This window comes from Crotalus tigris, unplaced genomic scaffold (assembly GCF_016545835.1).
Source record: "Crotalus tigris isolate CLP2741 ecotype Arizona unplaced genomic scaffold, ASM1654583v1 scf7180000024408.747909, whole genome shotgun sequence".
Classification (NCBI taxonomy): Eukaryota; Metazoa; Chordata; class Lepidosauria; order Squamata; family Viperidae; genus Crotalus; species Crotalus tigris.
The window spans coordinates 490,263-502,738 of NW_024100575.1; the positions used below are offsets into that span (position 1 = coordinate 490,263).

Genomic DNA, 12,476 nt, shown 5'->3' on the forward strand with positions numbered 1-12,476 from the left:
AAATAACTGGTTCTATGGGTACTGTGCTCTGTGCTCTGAAGGTTTATAATTTAAAATAAGGCTTTTACCTAAACCTCAGATAGAAACTGAAACTAGAAAAGACAGTGCATTGCAATATTCTCCCCTCCAGTCCCCTTTCTTGCCTGTCTTTATTAACAGAACTACCAGGATTGTCTCCACAAACAACTTTGTATCTAAAGGTATTCTAAATAGAAGGTTACTTGGACATAGATATATAAAGACAAGCTATTTATACCCAGTGAGGGTTAGAGCCTGCCATGACCTCTTCAGATGAATTATTCTGTTTTCTAAGAAACAGCAGGAACTACCTGAAGGAAGATTTCCATCAAGACCAATCCTGAAGAATAATGGCCTAATTCAAATGACCTTGCAGAACTGTTGTCCAACATTCCAGATCCTAAAATCTTGGATTCAGAAAAAAGGGCACAGCAATGAATCTTCTTCTAAGTAGATCACCAAAGAGCAAAGAGTGAAATCAGTAATAGTTTGCTTGGTAATATTGTGAAATCACAACAACAAAACCACCACAATTTAAGGTAAGCAATGTGCTTGAGTGGACACCACAAGCTTCCAGGGTTAAAACATGGCCTTATTCAGATGTTGAATATCAATATCAATATCAGTTTGATTTAAATACTTCCTGCTTAATTTGGATAATATGATCTCTACAAAAAATTGCTTATGCTCATCATAAGCTTATGGTTTTTGCTATAGAAAAACTTTGTACATTGACCATACTTTGGACCATTAACTCTGACAATCTTAAGGGGTGAAAATGCTCTTATTCTATAATTAGGTAAATCAAATTTATTATATTTTGAATAAATTGAATAAAGAAATTGAATAAAGAAATAAAGGCACTGAATAAATATATAGATAAATATTTAAACTGTCTAATATATAAACCTCTGGAGCATAAACACTTATGGGAAATAAATTAACAATGACACGACTGCCTCTTAATGACAAATAGATTCACAAGCAAATATACCCAGACTAGACACCTGATCTTTCAGAAATCAAAAAGTTTCTGGTAGAACCTTTTCAGAGTAACAGTTTATTAAAGGCACATCATTCTACTACTTCACCTACATCTTGCATCTTCTTCTTATGGAAAAAGAGACAAAACTCTAGTTTTGGATTAGCCTCATTCTTGCGTTGCTGTAACAGCATGTGTGATAATGAAGGCTATGGCAGTAGGTGGAAGCAGTATGGACCTACTGTTGGTAATCAAATAACCTGAGCTTGCTGGACTTCTCTATCTTCTCCAGAGGAGGACAAAGAGCTTAACACATCAGATCAAGCCAGCTAGATAACACCTCTGCTTGCAGCACTGCATTTTAAATCTACAGGATTTGTGTTCCGGTGGTTTCCTGTTGGTGTTTAAGAAGCATGTTTATATCAAGGGTTCTTGACCTTAAAAAAACAAACAAACAAACCACAAAGTGTCTGGGTAAAAATTCCCAGCTCTACTTTCAGAAAATGGTAATCCAAGTAGGAACAGTACACTACAAAATCACATAACTCACCCCAAAGAACAGCTACCGTATATGAATTAGATAGAATACTCTTTTTAGCTGTCTAACTTAGGTGGCAGATTACCCATCTATTGAATTTCCTTTTTTCTAATTAAAAATTCATAGGAAACTCATCAGATTAGATCTAAGGAAGATGAGTAGTGCATTCAGAATTAAATTAAACACATACAGTATAGAAAATTAATCAGATTAGATTTTGGGAAAATGGGAATTATGTGCAGTGAGAGGGATAGAGGGAGAAGCATCAGGAAAGAAACATCTTTTCTTCAAAAATACATGTGTCTTGTAAAGGCACACAGCTTTTTAAGGACACTTCTCAGCTACTTTATATTTTAGTATCACACTGACTTCCAGCATAGTTCTGTTTTCCCATTCTGTTGATGGATAAATACTAGCTGTGATCATTCTGCCTTGGGTTTGCTATACAGAGAATGAAAATTCAAATTAATTCCACCTGGATTTCTTGTGGAATTACTTTTAGATTTACTCCACTTAAGACCACCTTGTCAAACTACCAGGTCTAGAATGACAAAAACTGCTAAGAATTTCAGAAAGTAATTCAGTTGTGTCCCAAAGATGCTTTTTCACAAGGCAACTGGACTTTCTTGTTTTTCTTTGAAAATGTTTCACTTCTCATCCAAGAAGCTTCTTCAGCTCTGACTGGATGATGAGGAATGGAAGGATTTATACTCCTTGCAGACTGATGGTCATTTGCATTCTTTTAGAGAGTCGTTGAGGCCACTTGGAGGTTTAACTGTGTCCTCAAGACCATCTGAGCAGTGCAAATGGGTGTGGAGCCTTCTTGGAACTACTGAAAGGACTTTTTGTAGACTGGAGTTAGATGATGTCGTATCCCTCCCCCGCTGTTGAGAGAAGACTATTCAATTTTGACATAGATGGCCTTTTTGACCCCTCTTTCAAACCAGTGGTCCTCTCTGTCCAAAATGTGAACTTTGCTATCTTCGAAAGAGTGGCCTTTGTCTTTTAAATGAAGATAGACTGCTGAATCTTGTCCTGATGGGTTTGTTCTCCTATGTTGTGCCATGCATTTATGAAGTGGTTGTTTTGTTTCCCCAATTTACAGATCTGCACATGCATTGTACTACATATACCACATTGCTCAGTTTGTGTCTGAGTGTTTTATCCTTGGGGTGGACAAGTTTGTGTCTTAGTATGTTCTTGGATCTGAAGTTGTGTTCTTTCCTTCCCTTATACCATAGCGCAGTGTTTCCCAACCTCAGCAGATTTGTGTGGACTTCAACTCCCAGAATTCCCCAGCCAGATAGGCTTCTAGGGAATTCTGGGAGTTAAAGTCCACACATCCTAAAGCTGCTGAGGTTGAAAAACACTGCCATGGGGTATCCCATGTAGGGAAAAGTCGACCAAAAGTATTTTGTTGCATATAGCCTAAAACTTAAATTTTTATTTTTATTTTATTTATTTATTAATTTTTTGTGCAAGTGCCTCTGGGTAGCATAAAAATCCCCCAATGTGACACTCATAAGCACCAATGTACTAGAAGAGACTCACTTCACACCCACCAGGCTATTTTCAAATATTATTTTAGTATAAACAATATTAAAGGAATTCACATGGCGAAGCAAAACTGTAGCCTCTAGGTTAATCTTGATTCCAAAGAATGTTCTGGGATTCCATGTAGGTCCCATATTTTAAAAGTTATCACACTTTAAAATCATGTAAGTGTGTGTAAAGTATACGTTCTATCATGGAAAGTTTTTTTTTTCCTCAAAATTAAAACTAATTCCAATAATTCAGGCCTATTTGTAAAGGGAATGATTGGAAAGCCTTTTGTTTTTCTCTCTATTTCTTCATAAAGTTAACATGAGTAGGTGGAATGTCAAGCAAATATAGAACAGTATATCATATTGTTGATGATTAAACAACAAAAAAATCAAATAAACTTTTATGAAATAATTTAAAATGAGCTGTAAACAGCTTCCCTAAATATTGCAACACATCTGTAGCTGTCAATTCTTGTTTTCCCTGAATCTCTCTCTCTCTCTCTCTCTCTCTCTCCCTCCCTCCCTCCCTCTCTCTCTCTCTCTCTCTCTCTCTCTACACACACATACACATACACACACACACACACACACACACACACATTTATATCAAATAAAAATAAAGAGCTCTGGAATGTAAGGTAAAAGGCTTTTTTTATTAATTGCTGAGCTTTCGTTAACAACCTGTTAACATCATCAGAGCATGTGCACATAGCGTGCTTAAGAAGCTCTTAAAGTCATAAAGGTGCCCAGTCAGAGACAGGCAGCTGTATATAGGCAAGCTCCCTAATCACCTAACATTCTAACTCTGATGACGTCAATAGTTTGGATGATGAAAGCTCAGTAAGTAACTTTTTTACTCACAGGCTTGTTTATATTAAACAGTCCTGTTTATTTTTATCCTGGTATTTGTTTTTCTTATATTTTTATTGAAATGCCCAGGATTCACATTTTTAATGATATTAAGGAATATATATATATATATATATATATATATATATATATATATATATATATATATAGGTCTTTGGTTGTTCGGGTTTTCTCCCACGTAAAATTGGAAGTGTCTTGGCGACGTTTCGACGAAGTCCCATTCGTCATCTTCAGGCTGGTGCTTTCAGCTTCGTGCTCGAGCAGCAGTTCCTCACTGCTGCTCGAGGCACGAAGCTGAAAGCACCAGCCTGAAGATGACGAATGGGACTTCGTCGAAACGTCGCCAAGACACTTCCAATTTTACATGGGAGAAAACCCGAACAACCAAAGACCTACATACAAATACCCGCAAAAACCTCAGAAAACATATATATATATATATATATGTATATATATATATATATGTATATATATATATATATATATTATATATATATATATATATATATATATATATGCAGGTCTTTTGTTATTTGGGTTTCTCCCACGTAAAATTGGAAGTGTCTTGGCGACGTTTCGACGAAGTTCCATTCATCATCTTCAGGCTGGTGTTTTCAGCTTCGTGTTCCTCAAAGCACGAAGCTAAAAACACCAGCCTGAAGATGACGAATGGGACTTCGTCGAAACGTCGCCAAGACACTTCCAATTTTATGCGGGAGAAAACCTGAATAACCAAAGACCTATATACAAACACCTGCGAAAACCTCAGAAAACATATATATATATATATATATATATTTGTTTTATGAGGTTTTCGTGGGTGTTTGTATGTAGGTCTTTGGTTATTCGGGTTTTCTCCCACGTCAAATTGGAAGTGTCTTGGCGACGTTTCGATGAAGTCTCATTCATCACCTTCAGGCTGGTGTTTTTGGCTTTGTGCTTCTAGGAGCAATGTGTGATCATAGCTGTTTCTTCCTTGTTTACAGCTCATTTTCTTCCAATGAATTACAAAGAAATAAGATTACCAAACTAATCCAAAAAGAAACCCCCACTAAAACCCAAGACAGAGAACAAGAAAATGGCAAAGCCCTCCTCCCTTACATAAAAGTCACCACAGACAGAATCAGTAAGATCCTCCACAAACACAACATTAAGACAGCATTCTGCACAAACAGAAAAATATCCACCATCCTAAGAAACCCCAAAGATAAAATTTAATTAGAAAATCAAGGAGTATACGAAATCCCATGCACCACTTGTCCCACCACATACATCGGACAAACCAACAGAAGAATAAGTGCACACATTGAAGAACATAAGAACTCAGTCAAAAAGGAGGAACCAACTTCTTCCCTGGTCCAACACCTTAAAATCACAGGACATGAAATTGACTTTAAAAAGACCAGAACTATCGCCAAAACTGAACACTTTAATAACAGAATAATCAGAGAAACCATCGAGATAGAAAAACGCCCACACAGCATGAACAAATGAGATGATACCTCCCGCCTACCAGCCATTTGGAAACCCACCTTTATTGACAAACGAGTCCCTAACACAAAGAATGACACCAGACCCACACTCACAAAAGCCACACAGGATGTCACCATCACATGTCCACGCAAAAAGCAAACCCAAACCCACACTGATGATGAGGCATGACCACAAATCAGAAACCAGACCACAGCTGCATCATTAGCCACTTTAAACCCCTCCAATCCATACATGAAGCAAACTGACACCCACCATGAAGATGAGGCACGACCACAAATGCGAAGCCAAACAATAGCAATGCAGCTCACCATCTCACATCCCCCTGAGCACAACAAAGCCCCCACCCAAAGAGAACACTCACCCAACCCATCAGAGCACAGCCAACCCCCCATCCAATCAGAGCACAGCCAAGTTTCTAACCAATCAGAACATACCTCCATCCAATCAGAACACAGCCAAGCTCTCATCCAATCAGTTCATACTCCCACTGGCAGTTAAAAGAAAGAAACAGCTACGATCACACATTGCTCCTAGAAGCACGAAGCCAAAAACACCAGCCTGAAAATGACGAATGAGACTTCGTCAAAATGTCGCCAAGACACTTCCAATTTGACGTGGGAGAAAACCCGAATAACCAAAGACCTACATATATATATATTCATAAACCTGTCACTCTGACAAATTTAAGATTTCCTAGAGCTAGTACCATCCTTCTTCCCAAATTGTTCTCCTTTCTGCCTTCCTCCAGAATATATGCTGCCTTACCATGCTTTAACATTCTAATATCGAAACATCACTGTGTGGTTTCTTTGTTTATAACAATATGCAAATGCCCTGAAAAAGCCAAAGTATTCTGATTGGTAATGAGCATTATGAAAATCAGAGAAAGTGTCAGGAAGCAGTCTTACCAGAATGAGACTATAATTAATTACATTTGTAATGATCCTACAGTAAGTTGGCAATTTATAGGCAAATCACTTAATGCTTTTTTTGTGTGTGTATGTGCACCCACACATATGCACACTCACACAAAAGGAACAGTAATGGCAAGTAATCACGCATATTTGTAAATGGTATTTGGATTTGAATATCTCAGTATTAGTCACTGATTACTTAAAATTGCCTCATTTTCTTCTGGCTATATGGTTTATCCAGAGTTAGAGCACAGTCTTAAGTTGATAATATTTTATATTTGATGAGTCTATACTATTTGAACTGAATAATGTTTGATTTTAATACCAATCTGGTTGATTCATGAGAATCAACCAGCCAGAATTAACTACTGTTAACTCAAACTACAGTTCTAATGATTCCTCCTGAAAATAAACGTCTTTGAACTCAGTGGGATTTGCCTTTATGAATATATATATATTTCCAGGGGAGAGCATATATCTGCCAGTATATTGATGTGTCTTGGTTTTGATGGATGACAGAATAGAAGGTTTGAATTTGGAAAGGAATTGACAGTTGTATGTAATCCATCTTTAGAGTAAAAAAAAAGTTTTTGCCAGACAACCAAGTGGACTTGTTGGAGACATAATGAAAGAATTGAATGGCAGATGTATCTGGAAGGTTAAACTAAATGATCTTAACATTCCTTTGAGATCTCAGAATCAATGAATTGTTGGTATGACAATATTTGAGAACTGGTTGCTAGCCTTTCACTATGTCCACAATAGATAACAAGTAAGCATCTTGTGAATGATATTAAAAGGGTAGAGAAAGAATAGGTAGAAAATATTAAATTTTGGGCCCAAAAATATTCCTCAAAGTTTCATCTTTACTAAAGGTCAAGTGACAGAGCTCCAAAAGATAACTATCAGGAAGTCTGACTTTACTGGGCCTAGGGAAATGAAGTGTCACACTTATATTTTATTTCTCATAGTTGAGGAAAGTTATCTTTCTCAAATGAAATGATGTAGCTGTGAAAATGAATTGAGAAGGGCAAATGCATTAGCAAACAAATTAGTCATAACAGAAAGTCTAGTCACACAGTTAGATTTATTTTCAGCTTCAGTTGACGGATCACGAAAAGAAAGTTTTATTTCATTCCCACGATAAACTTGAAAGGCATGTTACAAAGTTTGTTAACTGGGCCATAATAAACTCACTGAGCTATAGGTCACAATCCCTGAATCCATGCTATGAAGCGTTCAAATCAAGCTTCACTAATCTGGAACTCTCATCATCTGATTTAGTAACCTACCCAACATTTTGTACCTAATATAATGGCTGAGACCCATAATCAGACCATTGATTCAAATGACGTTGGAAACCACAGTAAAAAGTCGTGGTGAATGTATGACCCATAGAAAATATGTTTTATAGATATATCTTAGAAATAGATTAGGTTACTGTAAGAGCCTAATCAGGAATCAGTCAAAAACATTTAGTGGATTTAATTAATTTCTTCTGACCACTTATTTACTAAGAGCTTGCATTAGGATGTATTATGAGAAAAGAATACTATTTTTTGTGTATAAGAAAAGAAAAGAAAGTTAGAAAAAAATAAGATATATGCTTCCTTCAGAATGATTAAATTTTATCTTTTCTGATATTGATATTTACATTCATTTAGTCAGTTGTTTGCTTCCTGTTCTACACTCTAGCTAAGAGATGCATTTTTTTCATATCAGGGATTGGGCATTGCTTACTAGAAATATGTACCCAGCTCCAAGTACAAACTGCTCTGTCTTCAATGTTGACTGCTTGTTCTTTATATTAAGTTTTCATACCCCATAAGCTTGCAGAGGCACAGAAGTGTTAACCAAGTACTCTGTATTTTAGCCCATGTAGAATCCTACATGCAGATTTGCAAAATGGATCCTACTGTATTGCATTAGGCTTTCAGCTGCCTCTGCAACAGAAATCACCTATAAAGAGTTTGTATACATTCAATTTCTTTTTTAAATACTGCTATTATGTACTCTACTTGGCACTGCTTCCTTCTCTTACTGACTTCACAGACTGTTGGCAGCTAAGTGACAGTGGAATGCTTCTTCTATCTTCTGTTCTTCTCTTCCCTGGTGTTAAGCCATTGATTTGGCTTTACTCATTAAAGTAAAAAAAACTCATTAAACTCAAAAAAAATTGTAAAATCAGAGTTGCTTGAGAATTATGCCTAAACTAGTATATCCTACTTTGGCCTGCACTGGCTATTGGGATATATTCTAATTAATTCTTGTGTTCATTAGTCCTGTCCTTCCTTCTTCTGATCTTCCTTGATTGCATGGGAAAGTCTGAAGGAAGACTATGGTTTGAGCTGAGATTACTTGAATATAGAGGACTCTGCATTCTACTTTCATGTAAGGGAATATATGTAGTAGTCATGATTGTGAAAGTTGGATCCTTAAAAAAGCAAGACAGGGAGAAAATCAACCCATTTGAACTGTGGTGCTGGAGAAGACTTCTGTGTATTCCTTGGACAGCAAAGGTGACCAACAAGCAAGTACTGGAGTGCATAACACTAGGCATGTCACTGGAAGGAAAAATCTCAATACATCTCACTTATTTTGGCCATGTCATGTGGGGGAATTCACTGGAGAAAGCACTTGCATTCAGAAGAGTTAGCAGTAAAAGGAAATTACGCTGCCAAAGAACACGATGGCTGGACACCATCAAAGAGGGGGGTCATTATGTTGAAGAGGAATTGATGAAGTGGATAGTGGGTCCTGGGACCCTAACTTTTTTCCTATATTGCAGTTTTTACCTCCTAAGCTGGCAGTGGCCAATCCTGTGGTGAAAAGAAATGTTGAATACCAACATCTATAGCTATAGATTTAGCCCACAATAATGCTAAATCCAGATTCAGGATAGGATAGATTCATTGGGAGTTGACACAGAAGGAAAATAATATAACTCTTGCAAGATGCTGTGGTTATTATTGATGTTCTTCTCTTCATTTGCCTCTAGTCTCAGACATTCTGGATAACTATTGTGCCTCTTAGAGAAATTCAAAAACTTTATGTGTGCATAATATAAATTAGATAATCAATCAAAACTTTATTATGGTCAAAGACCGGCATAAGGAGGAAGAGGTGCGGTCAATTAAAAAAACATAAAAAGTACATCAAAGGCTACAAAAATAATAAAAAGCTAAAAACAACAGCTTATGGGGTATGAAAGCTGGCAGGAATAGACAACACTCCAGAAGATAGGCTTAGGATACAGGAGGATCTGGACAGACTTGACCACTGGGCGTTATCTAACAAAATAAAATACAATGGTGAAAAAAGTAAGGTTCTACATGTAGGCAAGAAAAACCAAATGCACAGGTATAGTAGAGGGAGTACCTTGCTCAATAGTAGTAACTGTGAGAGGGATCTTGGAGTCCTAGTGGACAATCATTTAAATATGAGCAAGCAGTGTGCTTCAGCTGCAAAAAAAGCCAACACAGTGCTAGGCTACATTAACAGAGGGATAGAATCAAGATCATGTGAAGTATTAATACCACTTTACAATGCCTTGGTAAGGCCACACTTGGAATACTGCATCCAGTTTTGGTCACCACGATGTAAAAAAGATGCTGAGACTCTAGAAAGAGTACAGAGAAGAGCAACAAAGGTGATTAGGGGACTGGAGGCTAAAACATATAAGGAACGGTTGCTGGAATTGGGTATGTCTAGTTTAACAAAGAGAAGGATGGGGGGGGGGACATGATAGCTCTGTTCCAATATTTCAGGGGCTGCCACAAAGAAGAGTGAGTCAAGCTATTTTCCAAAGTGCCTGAAGGCAGGACAAGAAGCAACGGGTAGAAACTAACCAAAGAGAGAAGCAACCTAGAACTCAGGAGAAACTTCCTGACAGTTAGAACAATTAACCAGTGGAACAACCTGCTTCCATAAGCAGTGAATGCTCCAACACTGGAAGTTTTTAAGAAAAAACTGGACAGCCATTTGTCTGAAATGGTGTAGGGTTTCCTGCCTGAGCAGGGGGTTGGACTAGATGACTTCCAATGTCCCTTCCAACTTTATCATTATTATTATTATTATTATTATTATTATTATTATTATTATTATTATTATTATTATATGTAAAAAAGAAAAGCATAAAAGGAATTTATACGAAGGTATAGGAGCATTAGAGGAGTGTAGGAGAACATAAACATTAGTATATGGCAAACTATGACTGTCACAGTGCAGAGCACTTTAGAATAATGAACTAGATGCCCATCAATGCTAGTTTATGATACATATCATCATGTGATGGATTTTTTATACTGCTGTGCAGAATTTGGCAACATTATATGTTGTAGCAGGATCAATATCTAAGAGCAGGAACAAGTTGTACTATGTGCCCTGAGTACAGTAGTACAAATCCTTCTACAATACAGACACTGGAGGAGTATATGCTGTTGTATTTGTATATTCCTATAGCAGCCTTTAAGGACAGCTGTGGGAAGCTTGACACTGTGTCAGAGTAAAGGCCTTCCATTGGTTAGGCAGCTTGAGGTTAATTAAGTATGCCATGGGAGGCAAAATACCTGTTGAATTCACTGGCAATACACTTTTGAAGTCTAGCTAGGTCCAAATGACACTCTGTATCTGCTATTTAATGAGGACTTTGGCCTATCGTATCCTATGCTGAGTAGAAAACCAGGAGTGGATCCAAGGATGAAATTTTAGTGGTCGCTGCCTATTTCCATGTGGTCTGGAAGTCATTCCTCATATTTAATGGGTCAGATTAAAGGAGGAAAAGGGATAGTTAGAGCCAATAATTGAGTCATCCACACTTTAGTCTCCATTTTCATGAACATGCCTCTTGTCTCAGGGTGGCATTAGAGTCATATTTTGGTATTGTTAAATCCAGTGTTAAATCCAATGTTAAATATTGGATTGAACAATGGCCACAGCTGGGACCTAGAGAAGTTATACTATTGGCTTGGCCTTGGACAATCTGAGTACTTCAGGAATATAGCAGCTACCTCTTATCTTGAGGAATTAAAGGATGGCAGATGAGTTCCTATGTGCATTTTCAGTCCCTATGGGGTTTCCTGTCATTAGTAGACTATTAGGAAATAGAAAACCATTCATCTTTTGGCAAATACCATGGTTTTGGTTTATTGGTAGTTGAATTCTATCTGATCTTCCCTGCTATACTGGGTTAGTGGTCTCAGTGTTCTTTTAAGGCCAATAGCTGTTCTTGAAAATATTGCTGCATCATCTGCATAAAGTAGAACAGAGATGTGTCTTCCAGCAAGTTTTGGAGGATGAAAAATCTGTGCAATGGAGATTGCCTGTCTTGGAGTGATACAGAAATTGAATAAGGGTGGGACCTATCTGCAGCCTCATTGGCACCTTTCTCAATTTCTGCGGCAATAGTGAGATGGCACTATGGATTACATCTTAGTTTGCATGATGTCAAATTTACCTTTTAAACACATAAAACAAAATATAATTGCATTCTGGTTATTGTTTTCCAGAAAAGCAGCTGAGTGTGGCTTATTCTTTATTGCCATTCTTGTCATTTTTATTATGCAACTCCATGCTTTTAAAATAACCCTGTTCTCTACAGAATTATGTTAGGTCTTAATTTCTTCTAATCATACTCCCTAAAGATTGTACAAAACAGTCCAAACTTCAAACAAAAGGTCCTGCCTCTTTACCTTTCTATAGCCTCAACAGATGAAGGCAAGATAACTCTCGGTTTCTAAACCCCAGTTAATAAGGAAGGGGCCAGGGTTCCTCTGAGTGGCTGGATCTTAAATTGTTCAGCAGGTTAATTATTACTTTAGGGAGTTTTTGTTTAATTTGCTAAGGAAAAAAAAACTTTTATCACATAGTTTTAAAAGTGCTGAGGTTTCTTATTTAAGATGTTGAAGCACGTAGCAACATGAAGAACATTCATGCAGATTAAGTGCTCTTTAGAGTATTAGAAACCATTTAATCTGTATAAATATGCTTTAGGGTTGCCTGGTTTTTACAACACCTTGAGAAGGAATTGCAATGGAGAGGGAGTTGTGCAAAGCATTTATTTAAAAGAAGATATATAATCAGCAGCAAACTGAGCTTCCCAATGACTAATGTCAGTA

At 37.1% G+C, this 12,476-nt stretch overlaps 1 long non-coding RNA gene across 2 annotated transcripts in view; it reads left to right on the forward strand.

Annotated features, from left to right (window-relative positions):
* The window catches only part of LOC120301917, a 56,412-nt gene that overhangs the window by 18,829 nt on the left and 25,107 nt on the right, over positions 1-12,476 (forward strand). The window contains exon 2 of one of the 2 annotated variants that reach the window (XR_005555066.1): positions 314-557. The exons of the other annotated variant lie outside the window; for it this stretch is intronic. This is a non-coding gene — a long non-coding RNA (uncharacterized LOC120301917). The remainder of the gene's footprint in view (positions 1-313; positions 558-12,476) is intronic. 2 annotated transcript variants of the gene reach the window in all.